At 36.9% G+C, this 13,935-nt stretch overlaps 1 protein-coding gene and 1 pseudogene across 8 annotated transcripts in view; one reads left to right on the forward strand and one right to left on the reverse strand.

The window, feature by feature from the left end:
• The window catches only part of LOC150059138 (nonsense-mediated mRNA decay factor SMG5-like), a 93,887-nt gene that overhangs the window by 38,347 nt on the left and 41,605 nt on the right, over positions 1–13,935 (forward strand). The window contains exon 1 of one of the 8 annotated variants that reach the window (XM_090339282.1): positions 9,986–10,041. The exons of the other annotated variants lie outside the window; for them this stretch is intronic. The gene's annotated coding sequence lies outside the window, so the exon portion shown is untranslated. Of the gene's footprint in view, positions 1–9,985; positions 10,042–13,935 lie in introns of those variants that run through there. 8 annotated transcript variants of the gene reach the window in all.
• On the reverse strand, positions 9,179–9,652 carry LOC150059139 (tetratricopeptide repeat protein 9C pseudogene; annotated as a pseudogene).

The following is a 13,935-nucleotide window of genomic DNA, read 5'->3' on the forward strand; positions in this document are numbered from 1 at the left end:
AGATGCTTCTGTATTATGATTTTTGAGGGCCATGTGTAGAGCATACTAACCCTCCTACCCAGAATGTAAAGCAAATACAATGAGTCATGAAAGTCAAAGACCACGGATCAACTTTCTTGCAAATAAATTTGATTGGGACACAAATTCTTCTAGGCTCACATTTTATTTGAAAAGTTGCAAATTTTTGAGTTTCATAAAATTTGTAGGGCATACGTTAGATTCTTGTCTATATTTTCCCATTTTCTCTTCTTCATTTTTCTACCCATTTTCCCTTGACATCACCTTTCAAGTCCTCACTTTCTAATGTTTTATTTTGGTGAATTTTTATTTTGGCTTTCTAAGGAAGTATACTATTTGAGATCTCCTTTAACTCTACCATGATATTGATCAAGATATATTGTATTCATAAACTGCTTTGTTAAATGGCACATCCTTTGTACAATTACTTAAAGATAGTAATAAAAATTCCTATACATTTAAAATAAGGCTCCTTTGGAATTTTATTATATGAAACAAATTTAAATGCATATTGGGACAAAATACATAGTTATATTTCCATGCCTGTAGGCCAATTTAGTTTATCTGGTTCTTGAACTAGTTTGTGAATTCACCAAAGAGAGCACGTGTCATATTGTACTCTGTATTTATCCTTGTAGAAACAGATTTGGGGGAGAAAAATTTCTTTTCCTCCACAATCTTTTTAGGATTATTATTAAGTAATTGTATAAAGGAGTTACAATTCCACAAGTTGAGTTATGAATGCAAGGCTTTGTGACAATATCACCCCTTCGTTCTTTCTCCCCACTTTCCCCCTCCTATCCCTATCTACAAACTAGTCCATTTTTCTTCATGAATATTCCTCAGAGAAAATAAACATGACATTTAGAATCCTTATCTTCTTAAGGTTATTAAATATGAGAGAAAGGCAGATACTACTGTACATAGTAATGTACAATGCCTGGCAACAGGAGACAATAAATTAGAATTTCCAGTGCAGCTCTGTTACAGAAAAATGCTCAAACATTAATCCCCCAAAGTTCCTAGAGGTTGATGCCCATGTCTATCAACCTTTACCTCACAGATATTAGCTAAGCAGAACTAAATTTTGGCAAATTTGTGAATAGATTATGAATAAAAGAGATCATTGAATAGACTAGCATATGAAAGCAATCTAATAAATTTTAATAATCAGGGATTATTATTTTTCATGGTTATATATAGATCAATTTTTGAAGTATAATTGCATTCCATAAAGTCTAAGGTTTTGAAAATGAATGAATTCATGTAGCCACTTCCCAAATCACTACCAACATCCTAAATGCATCTGTACTGTCTCCTGCTGATAGACCCCATGTTGACTTCCTAGATTTGACCCAACAGATTTGTATGATATGTCTTTAATTCTGTAAAATCAAATTTTACAGAAAGAACTCTTTATGTTTCACTTCTTCCAAATAATAAGTATGTGAAACTCACATTTCATAATGTAGTTTTGTCTTTATCTTCTCATTGTTGTTTGGTGTATAATACATCTTTTCTACTGTGGAGGGATATTTGGGCTGTTTGTCATTCAGGGTTATTATGAACAATATGCTTATCATTTTTCTACCTATCCTTTGATGAGTGTATGCACATAATCCTATTGCATGTGCACCTAAGAGTGCTGCAACTACCAAGCATGCCTGGTAAAGTTAAACAGGTTACCAAAGCATGTGTCCCTAATTCCATTCTTGTCAGCCACACAGCAGCATCAGAGAGTTTATTTGCTATCCATTCTATTCAGCATGATTTCATGTTAGCTGTTCTGAGGGGGATGAGGTAGCATACAGCAATTTTTATTTGCCACAAATATATATATATAAATATATATATAAATATATATATATGTTTTTCACATTTTCTTCTCTTGAGGAGAGATGGATGTCATTTTATAGATATAATTTATATTCTGGATATAAGTTCTTTGTCATATATAGGCATGACAGTTATTGTCTATGTACGCAGATTTTTTTTTGCCAGTTGTGGGGCTTGAACTCAGGGCCTGAACACTGTCCTTGGACTTTTCTCAAGGCTAGAGTTCTACTACTTGAACCATAGCTCCACTGCCAGCTTTTTTCTATGTATGTGGTATCGAGGAATCAAACCCTGGTCTTCGTGCATGCCGGGCAAGCACTTTACCACTAGGCCAAACTCTCAGCCCCTATGTAAGCAGTTTTAATCTGCAGGTTACATCATTTGCATGGATCAGCCACTGGAGTTATCACACTGCTGTGCAATAGAATGCTGAGCATGTTTGGAAGACACAAAACCATCACTTCCAAATAACTGAATTAGAATTTTTGGGATTGGAGGTACTGTTTCCCAACAGCTAAGCTGGATATTGCATGAGGCAAGTTTTCATTTTCATTTTATTTTTTTTTTTACCTTTTTTTATTTTTAGCAGTGTTGGTTTGAACTCAGGGCCTTTTTTTTTTCCTAGACAGGCACCCTGAATCCTTTCCTTTTTTTGCATTAGTTAGTGGTTGGGGTGTGGTCTTGTTTTTTTTGTCCAGAATTAACCTCAGGCTATGATTCTCTTACTTAATACCTGGCTAACTGGGATGACAGATAAGTGCCATTACAACCATCTCTGAATGATTTTTTTCAACATAGTTACATATTTAATAGAAGCTGATACATAGGTGAAGATAAAAATAATCTTCCTATTACTCTCTATTAGTTATGGTACCTTTTCAAATTCTACCCTAATAAAAATTAAAAGGTATTTTTTTCCCTTTTTGTCAGTCCCGGGGCTTGAATTCAGGGCCTAGGTGTTGTCTCTGAGCCTTTTTGTGCTAAGGACTAACACTCTGCCACTTGAGCCACAGCACCACTTCCAGAGTTTTCTGAGTAGTTTATTGGAGATAAGAATCTCACAGATTTTCCTGCCTGGGCTGGCTTTGAACCTTGATCCTCAGATCTCAGCCTCCTGAGTAGCTGGGATTAGAGGCTCATGCCTAGCCACTATAACCTGGCTGTAAAAGGTCATTTAAAATTATTTTTCATAACAATGGTGACATCATTTAAAATGTTCTTAAGGTGGGTTATGGAATTTCATGTCTTTTTGAAAGAGCTTTATGGTTCAAAATCAATGGGAGAATGTTGTTCTGGAGAGGTAAAATTTTAAAACTGAAGGTTGTAGTTTATAATTAAGCAGAAATCTGGAGAGAGCTTCTTCCCAGGAGTGACATTTCAGAAGGCCATTATTCAGGATAATCTCATGGAGTTGGGATTTTTATCTGGATGAAACTTTCCACAGTGCTCAGATTATATGACTTCTAATAGTGTCTCATTTTTTTTCAACGTAAGGAATGTCATCCAGTAAAAACTCAATTGTTTCCCAGGAAGTTAAATCCTTCTAACCTGACTTCTCTTGATATTCTTGCCCTGGACACCGTAAGCGTTTTGGAAATCACTCTTCAAGGCACTGTTGGGCATAAAGAATACTTTCTTATCAGTAAGCAAGGAAGCTCTTACTCTTTTATATTCATTCTTGTTCTATATTTTTAGTCTGCCCAATCTCCTTAAACTAGATTCAAAATGTGCTGTGAAATGGAAATGTAGCAGAATGAAGAGCAAGATTGACAGTGAGAGTCCTCAATCTTTCTTCTATGACGGATAATTTGTTCAACATTTGATATAAAAAGCTCTGCCTGATGGCTGCATTATAACCAGTGGGGTGTCTTGTCAACCAACATACTGGGAAACAAGTTTATACAACCATCTCTTCAGTAGTGATTAAGGGAGAGCATGTAAGCATGTTAAGTGAGACTCAGTTCATACTTGTCAGATACTAGTATAATGGAGTCACCTAAAAGGATTGTAGACTTTTGGGCCAATTTGTCCCTCTATTCTAGAATCAGTGTGGAATGAACCTGCTTCTTGAAATTGGACAGAATATGACAAGTGCTTGGTTGCCTGACTTTAGTTTTTCACATTCCAGACATGTTTGCCAAAAGAAATATCACAAGCTTGAATTTCTTATGAGATATAGGGCAAGCCTAGTTCTAACAAGCAACATACCCTGCATGAAATTACTGATTTATTAGATATAAAATCCACAATGAAGAATATTTTCTTTTTTTCTTTCTTTCTTTCTTTATTATGGTAATTAACAGAAGGGTTACATTATAATGAAGAATATTTGGACTTAGGTGTCATGACTCACACCTGTAAACCTAGCTACTTGGGAGGTTAAAAGTCAGGCTGTTCAAAAAAGCTATGAGGCTCCATATCCAATATAACAACAACCACCCCCCCACAAAAAAACCCCAAACCCCCCAAACCAAGGCCTGGGAGAGGGCTCAAATCATAGAACATGAACACCAGTTAAGGAATAAAGTTGAGCAAGTTCAAATGACCTTGTTCTCTCTCTCTCTGTCTGTCTATCTTTCTCTCTTCCTCTCTCTCTTTTTGCCAGTCCTGGGACTTGAAGTCACTGCCTGAGCACTGCGCTTGAGCTTTCTTAAGGCAACAGATCTACTACTTGAGCCACAGCACCATTTCTGGCTTTTTTCTGTGTATGTGGTACCAAGGAATCGAACCCGGGTCTTTGCGCATGCTAGGCAACACTCTACCACTAGGCTAAACTCCTGACCCTTCACTTGTGTCTTTAGCTCAAATTTCCACATGTTGTGTGAGACAGTTTTTTGGTCTTATATTAGGAACATTCATATCTTGAACTGTTCGGTAGCTTGTTATTATCTAATATTGATGAATAAGAAACATGAACTTTCCAAATTACTTTTTCCTTAAGTCTTATGTAAATAGGGTGTACATTCATAACAAGGAAATTTTGTCAATTCTTGTACTGATTCAATAAGCAACTCAAAGTTGAGCCACAGTTTCAAGGTATTGATAGAACTGCCATACTATATGTAGAATGAAGGAACATTTGAATGTCTCAGGGGCATTTTGCTTCAGGAACATTTTGGGACTTTCAAGATGTGTTAGTTAACATCCTATTTCTAAAACAAAATGCTTGAAATAATCAACAGGCCTTGTGGTGAGGCTGTATGTTGCAGGAGTTCTTGATGGAGGAGAAGGGAAAGAGAAGGGAGGGTGTCACCATAGTCTTTTTCAACATTCCTCCAACAACCTAAAATCTTTTAATAGGTCCCTCTCATCTTACAATGTCCCACTCTTTCCCAATAGGGCCAAGATGAAGACCAAGTCTTAGACATTTGCTTCTTTGGGACACATTTACTGTAAACTATAGCACAGGGCGAAAATGATAATTCTAGTAAATGATATCCTGGACATATACATTTTTTTATTCAAAGGATTTATTAACACTGATTTTGTTTTGTTTGTTTGCCAGTCCTGGGGCTGGAACTCAGTGCCAAGGGCCTGGGCACTGTTCTTGAACTTTCTCAAGGCTAGTACTCTACCACTTGAGCCAGGACACCAATGTGGTACTGAGGAATTGAACCTAAGGCTTCATGCATGGTAGGCAAGCACTCTACCACTAGGCCACGCTCCCAACCTTAATGCTGTTATTTTTTTCTGTCATATTTCAAATGTCAAGTTTAACAAACAACTATTTAAGAATGGAATCTCTTCCATAAATTTGGCACATAAATTTAATAACAAAATTAAAATTAAACTGAGACTTTGTATATCATATATATAATATATCAATACACCTATAGAATATATATCCCATCATAGATTTATATGCCAAGACAGATACTTTTAAGCATAGTAGTCCTAACTTTGGAGAATACTTGGACAGATACAGAACCATCACTTGTAAATATTAGCTGTAAAGTTCGATTAGACTATTTTCTATAGATGATACGTGAATACATCCTTTTGGAAATGTTAAAAGATGGCACGGTAATCAGAGATAAAGAGCTAGTTGCTCTTCATTCCTGCTTCTAATTTCACTGTAGCTGACCCCAGAATATACCCAGTCATTAGTTTATAATGCAAAGTAACGGTTATGTAGATCATGCTAGCCTGGGACTAATTATGTAGTTTAGGCTATCCTCCAACTTCCAATCCTCTTTGCTCTGCCTCCCAAGAGTTGGGATTACAGTCATGTGCTGCACCTGGCTTTTCTAATGTCGTGAATACATTTGCATCCCTATCTATGAATATATACACGTATATAGTTTAGCAAATATTAAATAAATTAGAATAATTTTTTCCTATTTGTTTTTCCATGTAAAAAATCTAAATCAGTTATGTTTAATTAAGCCCCTATTGGGTTTGTGGATGTGTCCCTATCTAGAAATCAATGCTTTCAGGCATTGATCCGGCCCTGACTGATCTGTACTGTTTGCCTTCACCCCATTGCCTTTCCCATTGTCTCATGGTGCAGCTAGTTCAAGGCAAAGGACATTTTGCCTGATGCAATTTAGAAAGCCTTGTTTGTGTCTTTGAATTAAAGTAGTTATATGATTTCTGAGCTAACAGGGCGAGAAAATGGAAATACTAACACAAATTTTAATTAAGAGCCAAACCATCTATATACATTGGCTGCTCAGGCAGCAAGGGACTATTTCTCACAGCCTGGGAGATGGAAATGGGATAATTACTAAGACAAATGGGTCCATCTGACCTATTATCCCTCATTTCTACTGAATTTTAGCAGCTTCCCTAACCTTTCCTTTATGACCACTTGACAATGGGAGCAGAAGGCAATGGCTTTTTCCTGCAACAGTTGAGCTTGATTGCTTACAATCTTCCACCCCAGGGGTTCACATTCACCCCCCCTTGATTAGGAGAAATGGTCCCCTGCTCTTCCTGTCAAGTCTCCTAGGCTTTTCAGTGAATGGGGGGGGGGGGGAGGAATCTCATTTTGGAGACAAGCATTTTCTGTGAACTCTATTAAGCAACAAAGAAGCCAGCCTTTGAAAGGGTCACATTTCCAGGATGTAATCACCAACTTCTTGGGTGCAATATAAGATCCCTGCCGGAGTTCACTCTTTCCATGTTCATCAATGTGATTATTTCCTGATAACAACCTTCTCCAGGGACTTGGAAATGCCTTCTGTACATTTTAATGAGCCTGTCATCCTGCCTCAATTATTTTCCCCCCTTGGTCTTTATTTCCTTCTGATTCCTTTCTTTCATGTGGTGAGCTACATTTATTTGGAAGGCATAGATTTTTAAATGTCATCCAGCATAGATGAAAATCCATTGTCTTTCCCTCTTGAGACTTAGCAGTATTGCATTTTCAAGCTTACCATGGTTAAAAAAATTCTTTGTATTCTGGGGAAGGGTGGGAGGCATCAAAAGAGTATGTGGACATGGAGTTTTGATATGTCCCTGCTTAAAGAATAATTTTATTTTTCATGAAGATTTAAAACATTTGTCAAATGAAGTTGTAGGAAAACAGCATTTCAATAAATATCCTGTATGATAAATGATAAGAGTCTTGTCTAGTGATTCAGTAGATGAAGAATTCTGTAATTCTGATCCTGTTAAGATTCATTAAAAGGGTCAGGAGCATCTGTGTGTGAATACAATTTTAATGATAACATTTTTATTTTTATGTATCATAGGTTGATTTGGGATTCAAAGAATATGACTTCTAATTTTCTGATCAGGAAAAGAAAAAGCAGAATTGGTAAATAAACGGTCAGAATATTTTATTTCATTTCTGTTGCTAATGTTATTTCATTTTTACTAGATTTTCCTTGCTTTTCAACATATTAAATAGTTTGTTTCTCACACCAGAGTATGATTGTATAACTATATTTAGCCTGGGGTTTAGTGGGATGGAATTTGCTTTTATAAATATATCTACCGTGGGATTTATTATGTAGAGATTGTGGATTAGGTCCTATTTCAGTTTATTTCTACAATCCATTAATCATTTTATATCTGAATTATTTTTCAGGTTGCTTTTGTTAAAAAATAATGTGTATGGCCAACAGTCCCTATAACTTCTCCTATTTAAATTAATCTATCTCTTTATCCTTTGCAAACAAATGTATGATCTGCTTTAATCAGATTTTCTGAAAACAAAGGGAAATATTCCTTATTTTGTTCCCAACGGGGTCCACAAATGATATGCATTGAACTAATCCAATTGAACTAATAAGATTTTTGTGTGTGTATGCAAAAAAGCATAGATTCCTCAATAATACATGAGAAAAGAGAAAGGACTAGTCTCTTGCCAGCTTCTTTGCCGGTGAAACTGGGGGAGAAAGTGCCTGTGGACTAAGAACTATGTGGCCACTAAGACTGTTCCTTAGGCAGGCTGTCCATTCTTTTTCTGGAACCAAACATACATTATCTGACAAAACTTTTTTTCAGTCACTTTTCTTTGCATCGTTGTTCTTTTTGAGAATTCATGATTTCAATCATCTCCTAATGATGAATATGAAAACACATCACCAATTCAGGCCCTCAAAATTCAGAAACATCTTGTTGGAAAGCTTCCTTTGGATATTCCTTTAAATTATCCTTAAATTATTCCTTAAATTATCAATTCCTATAAGAAACTAATACCTTCATTCTCAAATGTGCCTTATTTTGTGTTTCTTTTTCTGCCAGTACTGGGCCTTGAAGTCTTACTGAGCTCTCTAGCTCAGGGAGGGCATTCTACCACTCAATCCACAGCTCCATTACGTTTTCTTCTGAAAATGATACCTTGATTTCCATACATGAAGTTATAATGGATTTTTCCCCTTCATATCATCGCCCCGACTTCCAGATCACTAAATTCTGTCTAATTTGTTCCCCAAAACACAGCTCAGATTTGTACTGTTTTCTATGACCAGTGCTATTTCATTCATTCATTTAGAGAATTTCTTTAATGTTTTGTGGAGGAGAGAAGCGAGTGGATAGGGAAATAAGTGTTTTTTTTTGATAAATGTCATGCACAATGTTTGTTAGGGTGAACATATTAATATCTCTGTTTTCCTTCCCCCCAACAATAGGATGTATTGGAAGATAGTAAATATATAGATGGATAAACACACACACACACACACACACACACACACACACACACACACACAGGCACGAATGGTCTCAGCAAAGATCTGTGCAGAACAGGAGACAAAACAGAAATCTAGCTGGAACAGAGGTACAGGATTCGTTTCTCTAGCTGAGGCTCAGGTTTCCCTTAATGGGTCTTTAATAGTCCACCTCAGTTCACGTGTCCAAGCATCCTCTTTCTTCATTAACCCAACATGCTGAGGTACAGCTGTTTCTCTTTCCTGTGGTAGCTGTTGAGTTCTGACTGACATTGGTACCTTTAGGCTGCCTGTTCACAGCAGCCACGAGGTAATGCCGAGCCTGGGTATAGTCCTGCAGATGGAAAAAGGCCACCCCGGCCCAGTACAGGGCCTTGCCACTATCAGGCTGTAGTTCCAGGCTTTTCTGACTGTATTCCATCATGTTCCTGGTTCACTGGCTCCACCTGAAGGAGACAGGCAGCCAGATTGCTGTAGCACTCTGCTTGGGTGGAGTGCAGTTCATTTTCTTGTTTGGGTGTAAGAGCCGGGCCCTTTGGCCCTAGACTAGGAATGGAGAAGGCAGACTGGGGTCCAGCCCTCGCAGCTGCAGCAGAGCTCGGTAGTCCCTGTACTCCCCTTCCCCAGAGCGCTCTTCCCTTCCTCTTGTGGAGCTGAGCCTCCCGCCGGCACTTCTCCATAACTCTTGGAGGCCCAGGTCTCTGAAAGAATGGGAAAGGGGAAAGAGCCAATGCAGCGGGGAGTTGGGATGGAAATACCTGGTTGTGGCAGCTGAAGAAGGTGGAAAATCACTGTTCTCCAAAACCAAAAAAGCAAACAACAACAACAATAACAACAAAAAAGCGCCCTGGAAGGGGAGCTTTGTTTGAGGGTTTTTACTACACCCCCCGTTTCTTTTCTTTACGGTATTTTTCACTTTTCAAAAGTCCAGGGGTTATAGGATTGGTCAAGCCATGGACGTCGTTGGGGACCACGGACTGAGGAGATGGGGGGAAAAAGCCCAGGCCCCAAAATGAGCAACAGAGGCCGGCGGGCGAATGTCTCTGTTTTCCTTCTTTAAAAGGCATTGGTAAATATGATTTAAATAAATTATAATCAAACCATGGGTTTGTTTATAATGGGCTGCTTGATAATGTTTTTGGCATCATTTTGTACTTCTGCTAACATTGGCACATTCTTGCCAACTGCAAACAGGATAATTTTTCAGCAATGTAAGGGACAAAGGCTGTGCATTTCATTCTCTTTTAATGTCCCATTTTTATGACTATCAACAAGGGCCAGCATTTTCATGCGGATTGTCCATTTCTTTTATGTAAATTATCTCTTATCTTCTTGAACACCTATTCTAAGACGTTTCTATAGAAATAAAATCTTAAATTATTTCTATTGTAGAAGTTTTTTTTTTTGGTGTTGAGAGAGGTGTCACATGAATTTTTTTTCTTTCCCTCTAGCACTTGTCCTTTAATGAAGCTTTAGGGGTATGTTTCCCAAGTCAAAATAGTTTTTATGAAGTGCTTCTAGCTTCTGATATTCTTCTTTATACCTCTAGAACTGATCTCTCTCACAGACCTCTTCCTCACATGTCCCAGGCCTAATTTTTCACAACATCAACCAACCCTGTTATTTTCTGATTGCAACATTCTGATGACTTTCTGTCATCCAGATAGATCTTAGCATGGCAAAGGAGGTCTTTTCTAATCTAGTACTTTGTTGCCTCCCATCTCATAGTCTATCAGTCACTCACCAGCCAGCTATCTAGCCACATGAATCCACATACCCACTGTACAGTTCATATTAGTGTGTGCATCATCCTCTTTTGTCTTGAAGGACTGTCTTGTTTTCCTGGCTTTCTAGGCTCAAGAACCTTTGGTTATCAGTACTTTATAAGGTCCTAGTACATATATTCTAATTCCTCACAGTTTATAGCTTGTATAATTGCATAAACTGAGAGATATGAGGTGCAAAGTCTTGTAATCACATTTACTTCTATTATTATTGCAGTACATGGTGTCCATCTCCTTGTGAAAATGAAGCAAGTCATAGTTGGGTATACATGGCTGCCTTATAACCAGAATGCAATGGCTAGATTGAAAGGTCCTTCATAATCGACTATCTGAGACTGTTTGTATTAATTCATGAGGGAAAGTATAAGACACAGAGGACAAGGACAATGAGATTGGCAGGACAATGAAACTGAGATGTTGTTCCTCAAGAGACAGATGTTGTGGAAAAACTGTCAGGCTGAATTTGTTAGATTATATGGTAGGATGAACATGAGCTCAGATTAAAACAAAATATTATATTTAGATTTGGGAATTGTCCAGTACTGCTGGCAGCCCCAGTTTAACTACATGTGTCATTTTGCTTTGTGGTAGTCTCTCTCTATATATCTGTCTATCTATATAAAGATTTATTGTTTACAATTCAAATATGCAGTTCATTTTGCTTTGCATTGTTCTCTGCATTTTTTTCATCTGTGCTGATTTGTAATTTAGAGGTGATAGAAAAAATAGAAATGGTTATCCTTCAAATGTTTTTTATTATTTAATTTGCCAAGAATAAGTCAACATAGTCACTGAATATTTAAAAAGTTAAAATGAGAAAAGAATACAATTATTATTCAAAATATGTCAAATTTGTTGTATCTTGTATCCTCTGGCCTCTGAATGACCAGTTTGTGCTAACGGCATAGATTTGCTGGCAATTAAAAAAATTCAACAGAGAATAGGAACCATTAACAAGTAGTATAAAAATAGAACATTGTAACAAGTAATAAAAGGGTGTTTATTTCCTACATTACTCCGAAATGTGTAATTTTAGTTGTTCCTCTCCTGATTACAAACGGATACAAAATCCCTTTTCACCCAGAAAGGATGTTATTAAGTTTTCCTTAAAATACAAAAGGACAGCTATGTTCAGGAGGTTTTATTTTTTTTTTTAAATCCTAAAGATGAGTGTAATAGCTTATTAACACGACAATATGGCAGTGAGATGAAGTCTACATATTGACTACTTTCTCCTTTGTAAAATCTTCATTACCAAGTACTACTTGTGAACCTAGACCATAAGAAAGGCTCTCAGTTCAGGCAAAACTGTGTATCCAGGAATTTTGTTTGCCTAGGCCTTTAGTTGAAGTATGACATCCCATGTGAAGCATAGTTCTCTATTTCAGGCCGTGATCTTAACTCTCATACCATAACTAATTTCTCTCTCAAAGTCAGTGAAAAGGTTTCTGTCTCCCCAAATTATATTCAGTGTATGTGTTCTTTCCTCATTTTCCTTCTCCAGAAAGAAGTCCCTGTCCCCACAGTTTCCACAAGACTTTGCAATGGCTTATTAGTAGAAAACAGACTGAAACATGCTTCTAAAACATCTGTTTATTGTAGTTTATAGTCCTAGAGTAGCTGCAACCACATTAGATAGAGTATCATTTTAGGGTGAGACCAGAAAGAGTTCTTTTTATAAAATCTTGTGCTAAACTATACATCTTATACAATTTATCATTTCCAATCATTTCCAAATGTTTGCCTCAACAGTATTAAACACAGTCACAAGTGTGTAACCACCATCATTATCTAACTTTTTCATCATCATCCTAACATATTTGGTACAAAGACTCTGTGTCCAATAATCAATTATTATTACCCACTCATCTCCACAATGACAAATAATCTCTATTCTATTTTCTATTTCTGTGACTTTTCCTGTTCTGGGTGTTTTACACAAGTGGAATCACAAAGTTTTTATAGTCTGTCTGGCTTATTTCAGCAGCATGGTATCTTTATTTTATTTTGGGGCTCGAACTCTGGGCCTGGGTGCTGTCCCTGAGCTCTTCAGCTCAACGCTACTGCTCTATCCCTGGGCCAAAGTGCCACTTCTGGTTTTCTAGTAGTTAAATGAAGATAAGAATCTCACAGACTTTAGTGCCCAGGCTGGCTTTTAACTACAATCTTCAGACCTCAGCTTCCTGAGTAGCTAGGACTATAATCCCCACAGGGTTAGCAGCTCAGTATTTTGAAGATGTATCCACATTGTTGCTCATATGTATTCCTTTTGTGTTCAGATGGTATGCTCTAGTATGTTATACCATATTTTGTGTATCTATTTACGGATGGATGGGCACTTGACAGTTTTTCCCTTTTGTCTATTCTTAAGAAGACTACTGTAAACACCAATGTATAGATATGTGTCTGAATTTCTGCTTTCAGCTATTTTGGATACAAACTTAAAAGGGTAATTCCAGAACAAGTTTTTTTAATAAGATTGCATTTTTTCCAGTTTCTCCTTCTATCAAGAAAACCTTTATTCAAAGATACTAATTAAAAAAATGACACAAAGGGCTTGTTCCCTGTTCAGTTTCTTAAATGGATGGGTATGAACCTACCTGGGGTAGCTTTACGATGATCCTATTATCAAAGTACAAGTAACTTTCTCATATTATTGCAAGGCAAAACACTCAGAGGAAAACATCAGTCAAAGAATAAAATAATTCTTTATTGTTTGTCTTTGGTATAGATTCTATTTTTCATTTTCCATGCTTATACCGAATAATTTTTACTTGATGAAAAATATATCCCAGACATTTTTCCCCATACAGTGTTCAGAATGTGTTTTGCAGAACACTTCAAATGGCACTTGGCACCAATGAACAAACTAGAAGATGATTATTCTAGACACGATGCTCATTTATCAACCTTGAAAATATTAGTTTGGTCTGTAGACCTTGACATAGCCACCAAATTGAGAATTTTAAGTAAATATCACGAGCTTATGTTTGCTGGTCCCTGGGGCAATAGCTTAATAGGAGTCTCTCAGAGTTCTAACCCCTCAGAAATCATATTGAAATGATGACATTATCAAGGTGTCAGAGGATGGGTGAGAAAAGAAATATTGAAGATGGTCTTCTTGTGGGAACATATCTTCATTTTCATGAAGTTAATTTGTTTTTTCATTTAAATTCATC

The sequence above is a fragment of the Megascapheus bottae genome, chromosome 9 (assembly GCF_031878675.1).
Source record: "Megascapheus bottae isolate mThoBot1 chromosome 9, mThoBot2.hap1, whole genome shotgun sequence".
Classification (NCBI taxonomy): Eukaryota; Metazoa; Chordata; class Mammalia; order Rodentia; family Geomyidae; genus Megascapheus; species Megascapheus bottae.